The sequence below is a fragment of the Octopus bimaculoides genome, chromosome 1, assembly GCF_046866305.1.
Source record: "Octopus bimaculoides isolate indiv1 chromosome 1, ASM4686630v1, whole genome shotgun sequence".
Taxonomy (NCBI): domain Eukaryota; kingdom Metazoa; phylum Mollusca; class Cephalopoda; order Octopoda; family Octopodidae; genus Octopus; species Octopus bimaculoides.
This window is the reverse complement of record NC_142928.1, coordinates 189,221,139-189,240,984: the sequence shown is the minus strand read 5'-3', so window position 1 is coordinate 189,240,984 and position 19,846 is coordinate 189,221,139. Positions and strand designations below refer to the sequence as shown.

Sequence of the window (19,846 nt, the reverse complement as noted above, 5' to 3'; positions counted from 1 at the left end):
GGACTATGTGATTTGTAAGCAGGCTACTTACCACACAGCCACGGAAAAATTAGATTAATTATTTTCAACCCTTTTGCTTTTTTGTGCGCATAACTTGTACATGGCTGTAAATAAGCTGATGGAGCTGAATTCATAGAAATACGGCTTCTTTTATACAAAAGAGGCCAGTATATTCCTCATCCTCATAGTACAGATTTTGTGGAGCTGGCTGAATCGTTAACACACCGGGGAAAATACTTTGCGGTATTTCTATCTATACGTTCTGAGTTCATATTCCGCCGAGATCTACTTTGCCTTTTATCCTTTCGGGGTCGATAAAAAAGTACTCTTTCGAGGTCGAAGAAATAAGTACCACTCAAGTACTGAGTGCATGTAATAGATTAGTCCCTTCTCACTAAATTCAAATAAGGTCTTTTGCCTGTAGTAGAAGGAATATTTTAGTCCCAGCTCACCCCTGATTGAACAGGTACTGCAACAAGAAAACAACATTCAGCCGAGACCAACCCTTCTTTTATCTGGATAAATTGCTAGAAAGAACTAAATTGTCTATAGCGACCTTTCTTTTAAAGTAGGTTAATATTTGCTAAATATTTGGATGCTATTTTCAGCAAATGGAGCGACAACAGAGATACATCCGTTGGCTCATTAAATAGAATATATTCTTTTCTACTCTAGGCAGAAGGCCCGAAATTTTTGAGGAGGGGTCGGACGATGAGATCGACTCCAGTACGTAACTGTTACTTAATCTATCGACCCTGAAAGGATGAAAGGCAAAGTTGACCTCGGTTAAATAGAATATATTACAAGCCTACTGTCTAAGGGGAAGTGCGTGGCCTAGTGCTTGTTGGAAGTGCATACTCTGTCGCAAGATCGTGGTTTCCTACCCGAGTGTACCCACTTCTTTTTTTTTTTTTTTTGAGCAAAACGCTTCATTCCTCATTACTTCATTCAAGTGTAAATGATTTACAGCTGCGAAGGACTGGCTTCCCGTTCTGTTGAGAATGTTGTAAACTAAGTTAAGCTCCGGTCTTATAAGCCCTTGGCTTCATGACAGAGCTAAGTATGGGGTTTGATTCAGGTAATTTTACTCACAATAAAATGCACCACAATCAATAAATATGAGATAGACGCCTTATTTTCACCCCATGAACTTCTGTACTGCATGGTCTCAATACACGCTCCAAATTCATTTTATTCTGCGTTTCACATCCACTCTAAAACCCCCGTTTTATTTTCTCCCCTCCCCATCGTTCAAACAGTACAGTATTCACACCACCTCTCTCCTCTGTTCCTCCAGATAACTCCTTTAGTATATTCTTTTCATTTGTCTTGCGATCAAGGTGTTAACACATGTATTTTCCTCTTCCACCTCCTCTTTGTTCCTCTTTCTCTTTCGGAAGAAAGTATGTCTTTCCATTCTCCACTGCAAATCAGCTTCACGAACTATTCTAACAAACCCTCATATAGATTCTTATTTACCATTGGATTCTTCTTTACACCCGCTCTATTCTGGGAGTTCCAGATTTTTCCACATACATACATACAAACATACATATATACATACATAGATACATACAAGCATGCATACATAGATAGATACATACATACATAGATACATACATACGTACATATACATACATATACACACACACACACACATAGAAAACAGAAACACAAACACACGCACAGGCACACAAACATACAGAGAGAGAGAGAGAGAGAGAGAGAGAGAGAGAGAGAGAAACAGACACATACAAATACTTATTGAATTATTTTTGATAAGGATCCAGAAAAAAATCGATGGGTTTTATGATGTAGCACAGACTCGAATATTATTATATCCTCTGTGTGTGTGTGTGTGTGTGTGTGTGTGTGTGTGTGTGTGTGTGTGTGTGTGTGTGTGTGTGTGTGTGTGTGTGTGTGTGTGTGTGTGTGTGTGTGTGTGCGCGTGTGGGTGTGTGCGTGGGTGTGATTGATTAGTCAGTTGGCAGCGGCATTCACAAAGCCATTGGAATGGCCATCTGAACGGGTTAAGATTAAAATCGCTGAACGTTTAATTTGTATGTATATGATGTATGTGTGATTTTATGGTTATATATAAATATAAATTACGAAGGAGCCTGGTTTATTAGTTAGGATATTCGGCTCGCGATTCTAAGGTCGTGTGTTCCACACCCGGCGGCGCGTTGTGTACTTCAATAAGACATTATTTCACGTAGCTCCAGTCAGTTGGCAAAATTGTAATTCAAGGAGGCATAATATTTAGTAAAACAGTGAAAGAAGTCTATCGTATGCATATATATATATATATATATATATATATATATATATATATTTCAATGTGTATGTGTCTTTGGGTCTGTGTTTGTTCCCCACCACTGCTTGACAACTTTAAAAAGTACTGTGTTTGATTTTAACGACTAAAAGTTCAAGGCAGTGGCCTAGCATGGCCGTAGTTTAATTTCTAAAACAAGCATAAGAAAACGAAAGAATGTATATACATATATATATATATATATATATATATATATATATGGTGAAGAGCGAAAAGATGGGGTAAGTTGGTTAATCAATGTTATTAGTATAAGTTTGACGCTGAAGGGAAGGGGGCAGGTTACTGCTTAAACGTTTTGAACGTTGCCTTTCTTCAGAGAGTGCGGAAAAGAGGGAGAAAAACTAAAAGAAACTGAAAAAGGGAAGAAAGAATTTCTCTGGTTGTGGGGAAGTGGGGAGAGAAAGGAACAGTTTCAACGAGAAGAACCATGAGTTGGCCTTCGTGCACGCTCACACGAACATGTGTGTTTATATATATGTTGTGTATATATATATATATCAAAAGGATGTGTTGTAGTACTATTCCACTTATACAAAAACATCCATACTAACAATCCAACATACCACCATCATCAGCTACTCCACGGATATCATTATGGTTATGAGACCTGAGCAGTACCATACAATCCGGTGGTGTCAACAGCACTAAAATAAGTGTTGTTTGGGAACAAACAAACCAAAGAAACCGCAAGTTTCAAACACATTCACCCTATGAACAACCGTATCTGTAAATAAATTCAATAAGAAAATTACAACCAACTTCTAAATACGTAACTAAACAGCGACCAATCCATTAAGTCATACAAAAATTATAATCCCTACCGTTTTACATGGTACATAAAAGTGACAGCTTAATCTCTACATTCATTCAATCAATCAATTTATAAGCAGTATTAAACACTAACTTCAATAAAACTACAATAAAGAAACATATAAACCAATGTACATTGTATCGGTATTAATAGTAAACTGCAATAACTAAATTATATGCTAAATCGCGACCAATCTTTAAGTTCATACATATGATAATCCAACTAGTCTTTAATAATAAAAGTTAAAGCTTTATATAAATCTCTCCAAAACAAAACAAATACGATTGAAATTAATTTAACTAATAATATAATGATTATGAGTGAAATACATTAATTCATCATTCAAAAGTTAATAAAAAACATTACATACTCATTACATACTCATTACATACTCATTACATACTCATTAATATATCACCACTACAAGCTATAATATTAAATTACCAGTAACTAATAAACATTAATTTTATCAAATAGGAACTAATAAAAGTACTTGTAATTAACTATTATTAAAAAACCTTGCAATGTTTAAAGCTAATTAAAACTGTTTAAAAGATAATAAAACTACAAGTATTAACACTTATATGTTTTATCTGACACGCGGTTCCATCGCCAAGAATTAAAAGGGCCAACTTAAATATTGATCACGTAGTACGTAATTACTAGTTACTCAATTGTCTCAAACAATACTGGTAACGTAGTAAGCAAATAACTCGAATCGTAAACCTTCCAAATCCTTCCAAAAATTTGCCAAGTTGAAAACTAGATATTATCCAATATTTATTTAAAATTTCAAGTTGCCCACCTAAACAGCGATTAAGAGTTTTAACCAATTAACCATATTTATACCCTTGTGTAACTAAATATCTAACAGTTTATTCTTTCCAAAAATTGATTAGCATTATTGGATCTATTTTAAAACGGGGACCACATTTTTCATTAATGTTTTACGTAGTGTTTTTGGTACGGAAAGACTTTCAAACTTCGTATACTTATCTATTTTGTGTTATAGAACAGAAAAATATTTTTGTATTCGAATTTATTTCATGTAAAAAATTGTCTTATTTCGATAATTTCAACCAATCACTGACAAGTATTCAGTTGTTTACATTTACTCCTTTGGCTGATTAAGCGATGTAAAGCGTATTTAATCTCCATACCTTCGTTTTATTTGCTTTTTTCATTTTAAATTTGCTTTAACCCTAACCCTAACCCTAACCCTAACCCTAGGGTTAGGGTTAGGGTTAGGGCTAGGGTTAATTGTTTCAGAATCGTTTGTTTATGTAGTCGGCACTTAATGTATATCGGCTGAATGGACGTCAGTGATTGGTTGAAATTACAGAATTACATGGAATAACTTATGGATTTCTTTTTTTTTAAAGAAGACTAAGAGAAAAAGATGTTTTATATGACACGTTCTACCAGTGTTCCAAGTTTCAAAGTGTTTCGTTAATGAAAAATGTGGCCCCCGTTTTAAAAAAGATCCACAATTTGTCCTGCAAAACACCGTAACCAATAAAAGAAGGAATTTTACTACTGAACCATGGCATCGAAGCCACTTGGAAGCCAAAATCTTGTTTTATTATAAATGTCAGTACATATCTCATTATAATCCTTAATTACTAGATTGATATCTAAATAATTAACATTCCTTATATTGTAAGATGGCAAGCTGGCAGAACCGTTAGCACGCCGGGCGAAATGCTGAGCGGTATTTCGTCTGCCGTTACGTTCTGAGTTCAAATTCCGCCGAGGTCGACTTTACCTTTCATCATTTCGGGGTCGATAAATTAAGTATGTGTGTGTGTGTATATATATATATATACAGTCGCGAGCAAAAAAGAGAACGATTAATATTTTTTTTTAAATGTCGGAAGTGCTAGTGAACGTACAAATCCTTAATTGATTTCGTAAACATGGTTAACCATTAGCTAAATTCTCTGAAAATTCTAACTTTGTACAAAGGCCTTAATAAAACTTATTAACACTAACACTAGTTCCCTCCTAATGTCTCGTGCAAAATAAGAGAACGATTAGTTTCCTTCAGAAATTTCTGGAAATTTCAAACATCGTTTACATTTTCAGGCTCAACGTTAGTACAGTCTCAGTATTGTGCTAGCTTCCGAACATGGCACACCACGCTAAATTTACTCCCGATCTCCGAAATGAAATTGTCAGGATGTAAGTTTCAGGAATGAATCTCTCGGTATTTCACGACGCGTAAGGAGATCTATGAGTGTAGTGTCACGTGTTCTAAAGCTCTATGAAGAAACTAAAGGATTTGAACCAAAAAAGGCAACTGGTAGACCACACAAAACCATCATGCAAGATGATCGAGCCATGAAACGGTACGTACTGAAGGATCCTTTCGAGACTGCGGCTGGAAATTTCTAAGAAAATAAGAGTAAATAATGGTATGGAAGTGAGCTGCTTTACAGTGTCTAGTCATCTGAAGGAATTTGGATTAAAGACGTGTTCCCCGGTAACGAAACCTACCATCAGCAAAAAAGAACAAATTGGAAAGGCTTTCGTTTGCAGAAGCTAATGTGAACTGGACGGATGGAAATAGGTCAAAAGTTCAATTTAGCGATGAAAGCAAATTCAATTGAGTAGGTTCAGATGGTAGACAGTATGTTAGGCGCTTCACAGGAGATCGACTAAAATCCAAGTGCCTGAAGAAATCTGCCAAGTTTGGAGGACGAAACGTCATGGTGTGGGAGATGGTTTCTTCTGAAAGAGTTGGCCCTCTAGTGCAGATTAAATGAACTATTAATGCTAATATCTATTTGAATTTGGTTAAACAACATGTGATCCCATCATTACGAGCATTTCCGAATCAACCGTGCATTTTCATGCAAGATAACGCCCGTTATCATACTGTAAGGCGTGTGTCACTGGATTCTTTAGTGAACAAAATAACCAAGTAATGAAGTGGCTAGCTCAAAGTCCAGACTTAAATCCAATTGAAAACCTTTGGAAGATACTTGGAGACAAAGTAACACAAAGGGCACCAACTACTACGAGGTATTTATAGGTGATATTAAAAAGAGGAATGGAAGAAAGTAACACGTGACTTGTGCAGGAAACTTGCTATGTCCTGTGTCAATCGATGTGCCGAGGTGATCTCCGGCAAAGGTCTACAAACATCATACTAAGTGTATTAAGTTCATATTTACATTTCTCTCTATTATTATTATGATTTTGAGTTGATTGAAGAAATTATTGCTTGATCGTCCTCTTATTTTGCACATGAAACATTTGGACGAAACTAGTATTAGGTGTTATTAACTTTTATTAAGACCATTGTACAAACTGGTCACAGAATTTAGCTAACGGTTAACCGTATTTAGGAAACCGATTCCGAATTTGTGCGTTTACTAGCTTTTCCGAAATTTAAGAAATTATAAATCGTTCTCTTTTTTTCTCGCTACTGTACATACATACATACATACATACATACATACATACATACACACATACATACATACATACATACATACGCACGCTAATGTCGAACAGCAAGAATGAGTGGCCAACACAACCGTAATGGTGAAAAAATATTCTTTATTTGTGGATTAGCAAGGTTACCAATGTTTTCATGTCACTTCATGTCTGTTCATGGTTTGTTTTGATTCTATGTTTATACGTGTGTTTGTGTGTGTATGTATGCTTGTGTGTATATGTATGTATACACACACACACACACACGCACACACACACACATACATATATATATATATATATATATATATATATATATATATATATATGTGTGTGTGTGTGTGTGTGTGTGTGTATGTGTGTATATTTTTGTATGTATGTATGTCTATCTATATGTAAGTAATTCTATAAAGTGTGTATATATATATATATATATATAATTCTATTATATATATATATATGTAGTTCTATTATGCGTTTATAGTGGAGGCGAAATGGCCCAGTGATTAGGGCAGTGGACTCGCGGTCGTAGGATTGCGGTTTCGATTCCCAGACCGAGCATTGTGAGTGTTTATTGAGCAAAAACACCTAAAGATCGATGAGGCTCCGGCAGGGGAAGTGGCAAACCCTGCTGTACTCTTTCTCTTACTCTTTCTTCCTGTTTCTATTGTACCTGTAATTCAAAGGGCCAGCCTTGTCACACTCTGTGTCACACTGAATCTCCCCGAGAACTAAGTTAAGGGTACATGTGTCTGTGGAGTGCTCAGCCACTTGTGCATTAATTTCACGAGCAGGTTGTTCCGTCGATCGGATCATCTGGGACCTTCATCGTCGCAACCGATGAAGTGCCACGATATCTGTGTGTGTGTGTATATATATATATGTCTCCGTATTCTTTCTGTTGAAGAGCGTAGATCGAAACGTCAAAGACTTTCCGTATTCCCGAGCGTCATACTAATATATCCTTTTGTTATTTACACCACCTGTCCTCGTCTGTTGTTATTATTTGTATATTCTCCCCCATGTATATATATATATATATATATATATATATATATACATACATCCATATGTAATTCTATTATGCATATATATATATGTAATTCAATTATGTGTAGATATATATATACATGTTTGTGTGTAATTCTATTATGTATATATATATATATATATGTATGTGTTTATATGTGTGCATGCATGTGTGTGTGTGTATGTCTTTGTAGTTACATACACATAAGTGAGGTAACAATGCTTTTGCGTTCACATTATTGTCTTATTTATTTAACCTACGTCAAGTTTCTAATGACACAAATTCTCTCGGGGAAAAGAAACTCTCCCTCTTGTTTGATAGATTATTCAGTATATGGCTTTCATTTAATTCAGTTTCCAACAAACGCAAAAACAAAATATATTTTAATGTCAATGCCCAATTCCCAAATGTCTTAAAAATGAAAGTATGATTTTTGAACCTACTTAGAAAATAAAAATAAAACATTTAACGAAAAATCTTCAGTAAATATGAGTGAAAAGGGAAGAAAATTTTATAAAGTAATAAATATATTGTTTCTCTATAATAACTTGCTTTATGGTATTTATTAAAATCCGATTGTCAATTTTAAATCGCTAAGCTGCGTTTTAAAGTGTGGCATTGTAGCAACTATTTAAAGGGACCTCATCCATAGAAACTAAATCAGTTTTACAAGCAAAGCGATGTTTCTGTAGAAGAAGGAGGGCGTTTTGTCTTGACAGTGTTGTTGTTTATTTTATAAGATGAGTGAAACAAAATTTGTACGGAAAAGATGCATCTATGTGATAAACATACAAACATACATACATGTATGTTGGCATACATTTCCGAACTTTTACATAGATACGCGCGCACGCACATTATCAGTTTCCTTCGAATATGTACATATCTCTATGTACATAAGTATGTATATATATATATATATATATATATATAGATATGCAGGGCAGGGAATCATCAATTAGTAATAAAATTAATAATTAACAATTTCTGCCGGGTAGCTCAGTATGAAAAAACCTTCTTCGGTAAATAATTTATAATCATAAATATATAGGGATTGACAGTAACCTGCTTCTCCAACATACTGAGAATTCAGAAATAGCAGTCAAAGAACTACTGATTTCAAAACTACAAATTATTACTCCAGATTGATAGCGATATTTTTGATACACACAGAACAAAAAACAATAGAGAAGAGTAAAAAACACTTGCCTTTTAGTTAATTTAGTACAATTGTTTCACAGTTAAGAGTACATAATACTCTATTCTGATCTTCAGCTAAATATTCTAATAAATTTGTTAATGTCTAAATAACTCACGTTAATTTTGACCATGTGAACATCAATACCACGTGAAGAAGACGTTAAGAAATTTCTTAACGTCTTCTTCACGTGGTATTGATGTTCACATGGTCAAAATTAACGTGAGTAATTTAGACATTAACAAATTTATTAGAATATTTAGCTGAAGATCAGAATAGAGTATTATGTACTCTTAACTGTGAAACAATTGTACTAAATTAACTAAAAGGCAAGTGTTTTTTACTCTTCTCTATTGTTTTTTGTTCTCTGTGTATCAAAAATATCGCTATCAATCTGGAGTAATAATTTGTAGTTTTGAAATCAGTAGTTCTTTGACTGCTATTTCTGAATTCTCAGTATGTTGGAGAAGCAGGTTACTGTCAATCCCTATATATTTATGATTATATATATATATATATATATATATATATGTACACACACACACACTCATATATATATATATATATATATATATATATATGCACACACATATATACACACACACATATATATATGTATGTATATATAGGTACACACACACACACACAGGCGTATATATATATATGTGTGTGTACACATATGTACACTGGCATATATATATATATATATATATATATATATATATATATATATATATATATATATATATATATATATATATATATATATATACGTATATATACACACATATATAGACAGGTATATGCATATATATATATATATACATATATATATATATATATGTGTGTGTGTGTGTGTGTGTGTGTGTGTGTATACGCACACACACATGTATTCATACACACAGAAACATAGAAAAATGTATGCTTATATACACACACATACGCATAGACACATGTATCTTTGTATTTGTATATTATACGTGATAGTTTCAGGGAAATCGAACATTAAAACAAATGCTGTATCCCTAGGCGGCCATTTTTGTCAATAAGAAACACACCTATTGGCACTGGTCCCATTCGACTCCATTTTAGTATTATTAGACGAGGAGTCAATGGTGTTTCAATGAGGTGGTTGCAAATATTGACGAAAGGACTCTGACATATTAACGGATGTATTGAATCATCGAACGAGTCATCAAGCAACCGATTAGTTAACTGTTCCATAAGCTAGATTGTTTACGCATGTTAATAATTTAAAAAAAACAAATACACAAAACATACAAGTATGTGGTAAATAGCTTGTTTACCAACCACATGGTTCCGCATTCGGTCCCACTGCATGGCACCTGGCACCGATGAAAGCTTTGTGAGTGGATTTGGTAGACGAAAACTGAAAGAAACCCGTCGTATATAAATATATATGTATATAAGCGCGGCTTAATGGTTAGGGTTTCGCATTCATGATGGCAATGTTTCGATTCTTGGGCTGGGCAATGCGTTGTGTTCTTGAACAAAACCCTTCATTTCATACTTTTCAAGTCCACCCAGACGACAACGAACCGGTGTCCCAAACAGGGAATAAAGAATATATACCTCACAGAATCCGGGAGACCTGTGCTATAAGCCTATGGTACAGGACGATGTTTTGATCCTTTTAGATATATACATATTATATATATATATATATATATATATATATATATATATATATATATATATATAGGAGAATATACAAATAATAACAACAGACGAGGACAGGTGGTGTAAATAACAAAAGTATATATTAGTATATATATATATACATATGTAAATATCTAAAAGGATAAAAAAATCTTCCTGTGCCATATATATATATATATATATATATATATATATATATATATATATATAGGTTATGAGCGATAGTGGTGTCAATCAGATCGAGAGGTTTCAGGTAATGCTGAGTAAGTGCTATGGATAGACCATAGTTAAGCTCCAGGTTCGGTGATTATGTGAATAAGGGGTCCAACGTAGGTCATATATCAGCGTGTGAATATAAAGATTCACTTTTCATAATGAGATAAAAAAACAAACCAAGGCTGTGTGCTTTATAGAACATTTAAAAATAGGGCTTACAGCTTTTTCAAAGATATTTATTATATCCCTTCATTGGAGACGGTGTGAGAGGATGGTTAAGCAATAGTTAACTTAGATAAGATAGGAAATAGAGAGTGAATGCAGGGATATTGTATTTGTAAATCCATTGTTTAGGCAGAATGGTATACATATAAGATTCTAATACCTTGTGAGTAAAATCCAACTGTTTTTAAGTTTGCTCACTGCATTTGTAAATTCATTATTAAGATTCCAATACCCTATGAGTAAAATTCAACGATATATATATATATATATATATATATATATATATATATATATATATATATATATATATATATATATATATATATATATATATATATATATATATATATATTCTGTTGTGTCTGGGGAGAGTCATTTTCTTATTGTGCCTTAAAATTTAACACACTCACCGTTAAAATTTCCACTTATTTCTTATTTTTATTTTCCTAAAATTTTCGTTGCGTCTTGCAACTTTTTCAATAGTCTTGACTCTCCTCAGACACAACAGAATATTCTTCAACACACGAAATCACATAAAACATCTTGCAAACCAAATCCAAAATATATATATATATATATATATATATATATATATATATATGATTAATTCCCCACCACCACCAAAAAACAAAAAAAAAATACAAGAAAAAGCAACAACGCGAGAACGTGGTACATGTAAAGTATTAAGAAGACGCTCAAAGAAGGAAAGAAAGGGTGTTTTACGTTTCGACCAAAGCTATTCTTCAGAAACAGGGAACAGAGGAAAGTCCAAGAGAAAAAGTAGACGGAGGAAAAAAAATAATCGCCAACAATCCACATGTAGTTACACGATGTATTTTGTTGTGTCCAGGGAGGTTCATTACTTAAGATAAAGAAGTGCGTGTATTTATTTTAATTTTCACTGGCATAATGACCCTTTTTCTTCCCTCGACGCGATAAGATTGATTTCATCACACGAATTCACATCAAGAAATTTGCAAACCAAATACACAAATGAAGACTATTTGTGTATATGTGTGTGCGCGTATCTATGTACGTATATATACATATGTGTGTGTACTTACTACCTTTATATATAAGTGTGTGTATGTGTGTGTATCTATCTACGTATATGTACATGTGTGTGTGTACTTATTATTTCTATCTTATTTATACTCATGTACCGAATTCTATTGCTCGTATTTGTTCAGCGAAACATCGAAATACACACGCACGAACGCACGCACACACACACACACACACACACACACGTGTTTGTATGAGTACCTATATATGTATGTGTGTATGTATACGAATGCTTATTTATTGGTCACACACTTTCTAGTAAATCATGCGTATGACCTTCGGCCATAAACGTTTCCTCTTCGTATATGTGTCTGAATATGCCATTTACTGAGATCATTGTAGGAGAACAGCTGCTCTGGTGGCGCTTATTGGTGCACAAACAGGTGTCCACGACTGCCGTTTGTCTCCAGCGAACCAAACTGCTTTTTCTTTAATTCGAAGAATTTTAGATTCACGTGTACGTATGTTTGCGTGAGTGTATATATATGTGTGTGTGTGTGTGTGTCTGTGTGCGTGCGCGCGCGTGTTGTTTGTGCGTTGCTTAACGGTTAGGGAAAAAATGTAGCGAGTTAGCAGAAACGTTAGCACATCCCACTGCATATGTATGTGTGTGTATCTTTCTATCTGTATTTGTCACCACCTCAACACCGCTTGACAACCAGTATTGGTTCGTTTACGTTCCCGTGATTTAGCGTTTCGGCAAAAAGAGGCCGATGGTATTAGTAACAGACTTTTAAATCACAGGTACTGGCGTCGATCTGTCTACTAAAAGCCTTCAATACGGTATTCCAGCATTGCCGCAGTCCGACCAATGAAATATATAAAAGATAAAACATAAAAGACCGTATAGCTATTGAACTTGACGTAAGTTTGTTACGGTTCGTTGCTCATTAATTTAGATGCTATGCTTAATAACTATAGTGAAATTGTTGCTGATAGGCGCAGGAGTGGCTGTGTGGTAAGTAGCTTGCTTAGCAACCACATGGGTCCGGGCAAGTGTCTTCTACTATAGCCTCGGGCCCACCAAAGCCTTGTGAGTAGATTTGGTAGACGGAAACTGAAAGAAGCCCGTCGTATATATATATATGTGTGTGTGTGTGTGTGTGTGTGTATGTGTGTGTGTATGCTTGTCTCCACACCATCGCCTGACAACCGATGCTAGTGTGTTCACGTTACCGTAACTTAGCGGTTCGGCAAAAAGTCCGATTGGATAAGTACTAGGCGTATAAAGAATAAGTCCTGGGATCGATTTGCTCGGCTAAATGCGGTGTTCCAACATGGCGGCAGTCAAAATGACTAAAAAATAAAAGAATAAAAGAATACAGAAGAGAAACAGAATGCTCTCTAAAATATCCAAAACATAACTTCGGAATTGGTTCTTAATATCAATATTCATAAGACCAGCAGATTTGTCTTATTTAATTAATGTCACATTAGAAGCTCCAGTTGCCAATTAGAACAATTTGCGACTGAAACAAATCACTGTGATTCAATGCATTGAATCATATGGTGTAAAAAAAAAAAAACCCAAAATCGCTGCATCATTATGATAAAACCACAAGAATTGAGTTAGCACCAACAGCCTTCAGGCTCCTTAATTAGTATGTTTCGAAACAACAGAATGCCTCATTACGCACACCAGTGTTCACATTTATCAATCATATGTAATTTCTATATTACTGTCTAGCGCCAATTCTTGGATATTACTCCGCAGAGATTTCAATATGATGGAAACCGTTCAAATATGATGCATCAGCCGCATACTTGGGTTATCACAGATCAACCGTTTGCGGAGAAATCACATTCAACGAATTTACTTTTGTCAACTGAGCATTTCCCCAATTCATTCCGAAACGACAGTTTTGTGTGCCTAGCCATGTGAGTGGAACAGATCATTGTAGGTTGCCATAGAAACAAGTCAGAGGTCTCTGGCTATAAGAAGAACAAGTAAACAATAGCCCTCGTCAAACAAGACCTGGCTGAAAACGATCGCAGAAGATCTGGAAAAGCTCATGAATCATTAACCATGGGGAACATTATGCAAAACAACAGCAAAACAAAAAACGAGAACAAACACTGAAAGGAGTTGTTCATGGCGTAAAGAAGGAATGGTGGATCTTAGAAAGATCTTATGATAAGATCCCACTTAAAATATTTCTGATGATGATAACCGTTGTTTAACTGTGTTATCTATTGCATGTATCCTCGTTCATCACTGATTTATTCATACCTGATTCGTCATAACAGTGTGTTTACTATGAGCCCTGTTACGCTTATCACGGATTGATATGTTTTAATACCGCTCGCGGATCAGTAAAAGATTCTGCTTGAACCGCAAAAGCACACCCCATTGACCAATCATAATACTCAGGAGAACTTGGGATCTCAAAACGAAACTTATTTACCCCGTATGTCCTATTATTCATTTATCACTGATTCATTCAACACGGTTTCATTTTGGAAGCAAACACCCACGATAAATGAGATGTATATATTTAAATGACAACGATGTGTCTGTCAGTTTCAATTGTTATATTACAACATTTGTCATTATGGCCGTTTAAAATTAGTCTATAACGTTTTTCAAAGCAAAGGAAATATTCGAAATTATAATTATAACTTATATGAATACGTTTTTGAAATTTCTGTCATAATTTCATAAGATGTCAATTGGCTCTAGATTGTTGATTAAAATAATTATGAAAATAATTTAAATAGAAAAACATACAATGTAAAATTTAAAAAATTGATGTTTTTTACTCAAAGTTTTCAAAATCAATGAGAATTAATGTAAAAGAGACAAATAATATTTTGGAGAGTGGTTCAGATTGGATTAGATTAAGCACGCACCACAAAAATAATTTTGTCGTAATATCTTGAAATTATTAGGCAGCAAAGAAATAACATTTTTAAGCTGAAGATTTTATTGTATCAAGTAGAATGTCATTTGCGCTGAGTGCGATTAGAAATTATTGAAACAAACCGACAAAACAACACAGAAATTGGTAGTAAAAGAAGACGAGTATGGAAACCAAAATATCTGTCTTATGCATTAAGAAATCATCATCATCATCGTCGTCGTCGTCGTCGTCGTCGTCGTCGTCGTCGTCGTCGTCGTCGTCGTCATCGCCGTCATCATCATCATCGTCATCGTCGTCATCATCATCATCGTCAACGTCGTCATCATCATCATCATCATCATCATCATCATCATCATCATCATCATCATCATCATCATCATCATCATCATCATCATTAGTGCGTTGAACTGGCAGAATTGTTAGCACGCCGGAAAAAAAATGTTTAACGGTATTTCGTCCGCCTTTACGTTCCAAGTTCAAATTCCGCTGGGGTAAGCTTTACCTTTCATTCATTTGCGATTGATAAAATAAGTACCAGTTAATTATTGTGGTAATCGATGTAATCGAGTAATCCCTACCCCGAAGTTAGTTGCTGGCTTTGTGCAAAATGCTTAGCGGCATTTCGCCCGTCTTTTCACTCTGGGTTTAAATTTCACCGAGAACCTCTTTGCTTTCCTCATTTCGGGATCGATTAAATAAATACCAGTTGAACACTGTTTCCCTCCCTCCCTCCCCTCACATTTCAGGCCTTGTGCTTATCGTAGAAAGCATTATTATAGCTTAGTCTAGTAAGTACAGTATGGCCAAGTGTTTAGGAAGTTCGCTTCTCGGATTCGATCTCATGGTGTGTTATATTATGAATGCGTCGATTTTCGTGGCCCAGTGTCTACCTTTACCTTAGTAATAAAATTGGGTTGGCAGAAACTATCTAGAAGCCCGTTGGGTGACTTGTATATACGATTCAAGAGGTACAGCTTATCACACACTGACTCATGCTAATTCTCTTGAGAATTATGAGTTTGAGGAACACTCAACCACTTACACATTAACTCTTTGAACTCTCCAGTACAGTTTGGCGTACACGATTTCGTTTGACTATACCTCTGAAAGACATAAAAATCGGGCAACCACTTGGTTTTGAGTTTACGCCTTAAAACATGACGCTGTTCCTACAAACTAATGAACCGTAGAGAAAAAAATCATGTGGTCGCCTACTTTTGCGTCTTCCAGAGTCAAATGAAATCGCGCCTGCTGAAGCGTACTTGTAGACTCTAAGGATTGATAGAGGAGAAGGTAATCCAGTTGATTGTAATTGTATACCTGAATTCATCATTGTCAAACGAGGGCACTCTTAAACCTAGATGTTACTGTCTGCAGCTATAGAATTCTGAGAGCTGGACACCCGGTTTCTAAGGTATATTAGTGACTGAGATCACAACCTTCCCTTGAACGAGGCCTCAGTCTGTCGCAAAATTATTTATATACAGCTGAGTGGACCGGAGCAAAATTATGTATTTACAGCTGAGTGGACCTGAGTGTTTTGTTCAAGAATACGATTGATTACATTTTACAAAACCTCAAGAGAGAAAAGTAACTAATAAACCGCAACTCGTAATCAAATGCTTACAATAGATCAGACCCAGCTAAAGTTCTCCGAGTGCAAGATGTTGATGTTTAATCAGGAGACAAGTTAAGTTTAACGCTCAATACCAAGTACAGTACGTCCGACAGGCTGCCACATAATTCTGGTCGTCTCAGTTTCACTCTTTTATTTTTCGGTCAAATAAACGTTATACGTGAAGAGGTATGTCTTCTGGTTCGAACTTAGATTAACGTGATTGAGAAATAATTTCTTAACCATATGACCATACATGTATCGTGCTGCAGGAGCATAAAAATAAGCGGAAAACCATTGAGAATGACAGGAAATATAAAGAATGGTATTTCCCTTTCGTGTCAGTAAAGATTTTTTTGTATAGTAAAGCAGCTAAAACAGATTTGAATTCTCTGTATTAGAAGTGGGTGAAATAATTCGGTCTTTTAAAAAATTATTTTGAAATGAAGGCAAATTTAACCTAAATGTTTAAACATTTCCATCCATCAAACTAGAATATTTGCAATTGTAAGGAAGAAATAAAAATCAATAAAAAGCTGAAGAAATAGAAATAAAAATATAGATTTCAAATTTTCACCGATCTAAATATCCTTTTTGAATAATGTGAATGCTGTCACAAAATAACTAATGAATAAATAAAATGGAAAGGAGATTTTCCTCGCTCATTCTCTCCTGCCAACTCGCATCAAGCAAGATAACGGAAACGCCACATTTCCCTCTAATTATGGAATTCGAAAAGCATTAATTCCATCATTATGTCTATCTAAGCTAATAAAATATAAATCGCCGCTGTTCCGCCCAAGAATACTCTAGGTGTTCGAATTCATCCTCATCCTCAGAACGCAAAGAACATTAAAAAGAATCCTGAAGAAGACATCGTAGCAAGCTTCAAGTTGTTCAGTCAACAAATTAAATCAGTGTCACGAAATGTGACACAAGGTCAGCGATTTGAACTATTTGTACTGTCCATCAGATATGCTTCCATCCTTTCAATCTGTCCAATATTACTCATAAGTCTTGGATGGACGAATGTTTCTAGTAAAAGATACTTGTCCAAGATGCTGCATTGAGGATTTGAGCTCGGAATCATTACTGAGAAGCAAAATTTATTAACTTTTCATACCATAAAGTACACTGTCGTTACACTGGAATCCTTTGTTGTAAGTTGATGCATTCAGAAGGCCAATTACATGCCACCATATTCGACAAAACAAGAGACATTCTACATCTCCTAGGAATGCTCCATACACCTTTTCACTAAAGTTTGACATCCCAGAGAACTACAGTTGTAAGAACAGCCCCGGTATCGAAATAATAATGAATGCTAGAAAAATCTCTGCTTCTCAATAACGATCCGTCTTGGGGAAAACACATCCATCCATGATCCATTTATTGCCAGTATGAGAAGCTACGATGAGGCCGTGGTAATTCTGTGATTTAGATACACTAAAAACTAAACCCCCAACTTTACGTCTCCAATTGTACAGCGATGATGCCCTTTCAGCTTCGCAGTTTTTTTCTTTTTATTTGTACTCTCAGTCGTCACCATATTCTGGTTACCCTAGATTTTTATATTTGGAAGATTTGTCTATATGTTTTAGAGATCCATTATTGTCTTTCGGGACTAATACTTCGGTGAGACGTCCAAGGACATCCGTACAGTTTTCGAGTATGGAAATGATGTTGCGAGTTCGATATTTATATTGCAGTCAACAGCAAAATATGATATATTTTTCATTCTTTTACTTGTTTCAGTCATTTTGCCTGCGGCCACACTGGAGCACCGCGTTTAGTCGAACAAATCAACCCCAGGGCTTATTCTTTGTAAGCCTAGTACTTATTCTATCTGTCTCTTTTGCCGAACCACTAATGTTACCGGGACGTAAACACAGCAACATCAGTTGTCAAGCGATGGTGATGGGACAAACACAGACACACAAATACATACGTACATATATATATATATATATATATATATATATATATATATATATACAACGGGCTTCTTTCAGTTTCCATCTACCAAATCTATTCACAAGGCTTTGGTCAGCCCGAGGCTGTAGTAGAGGTTACTTGCTCAAGATGCCACGCAGTGGGATTGAAACCGGGACCATGTGGTTGAGAAGTAAGCTTCTCACCACACAATTACTCCTGCGCCTATATACATAATTAACTTCATAAATATATAATATCCAAACATACTTTAAGCAGAGAGACAGAGACAAAATCAAAATACGCACAGGCAAATAAATTCTTCTAAGAAAATTACAAGAAAGCAAAACATGATGGATATACCGGTCTTAGGTAATAAAACCAACTGGAATTTTGCAGCATATTGTCTCACGGCACTGAATGATGGCAATGAATTTTTTAGAACTTAAAACACAAACAGAAATACCGCCCAGGAATGCTGCAATTCATCACACGCACACACACACGCACACACACACGCACTCACGCACATCTGCGATCGAAGTTACATAGATGTGATGAATGAACTAAGAGGATGATGTGTTTATTCAAGATGATGAAATATGATCAGAATTCAATCGTCACGAAGAAGGTATAGAAATCATCCACATCAATAATCTATTATCACTGAATCGATCTTTCCCGAGAGATTAAGAATGCTTCTTACCTTGTCGAATATGACGGTGTCTCATAAGTTTTCTAAATGTATCAACTAACAAACAGTAACGGATTCCAGTGTGGAAGTCGGCTGGTGTCGCGGTGTGCTCTGATCTAATTTAGGTGACGGTTCATCGCCCTTTTGCTGATGTATTGTTTTTATTTCTTTTCATTTCTATTCGTTTACATACACATATTTCATTCCCTTTTTCAATTTATTTATTTCATCTTATTACAGTCTTCAGTCGGGATCGTATTGCGATACATGTCAGCCAGGACAGACAGACACATCAGAGTTACTCAGTCAAATCTTGATGCTGTAGACGACCCAGAGAGAAATAGTCTTCTCACCGAAGAATTAGTTTCGAAAGACGAGAATGGATCTCTAAAACATAGAGACAAATTTTCCAAATATAAAAATCTAGAGTAACCAGAATATGGTGACGACTGAAAGCACAAAAAAGATAACTATATCAATAACTGACCGGGCAATAATGAAAGGTCATGCAGAGAAATGCATAACCGAATAAAGAGGGTCTACAAATTTGTACAACATAGAGAAAACGGCGTTACAAGAAATTGCACACAGCTTATGTAAAATATTATCAAAACGTAGTCATATTGATACATACATACATACATACATACATACACACATGAGAGAGAGAGAATCACTCCATCGGCTGCGACGACGAGGGTTCCAGTTGATCCGAAAACGGAACTTCCTGCTCGTGAAATTAC

General features: G+C 35.2%; 1 protein-coding gene across 17 annotated transcripts in view; it reads right to left on the bottom strand.

The window, feature by feature from the left end:
• The window catches only part of LOC106875208 (dual specificity calcium/calmodulin-dependent 3',5'-cyclic nucleotide phosphodiesterase 1A), a 1,569,442-nt gene that overhangs the window by 967,868 nt on the left and 581,728 nt on the right, over positions 1 to 19,846 (bottom strand). For 4 of the 17 annotated variants that reach the window (XM_089364142.1, XM_089364118.1, XM_052973317.2 and 1 more), the window contains one exon: positions 19,116 to 19,552. The exons of 9 other annotated variants lie outside the window; for them this stretch is intronic. The gene's annotated coding sequence lies outside the window, so the exon portion shown is untranslated. The remainder of the gene's footprint in view (positions 1 to 19,115; positions 19,553 to 19,846) is intronic. 4 more of the 17 variants (XM_089364159.1, XM_089364120.1, XM_089364106.1 and 1 more) reach the window with 1 other exon arrangement.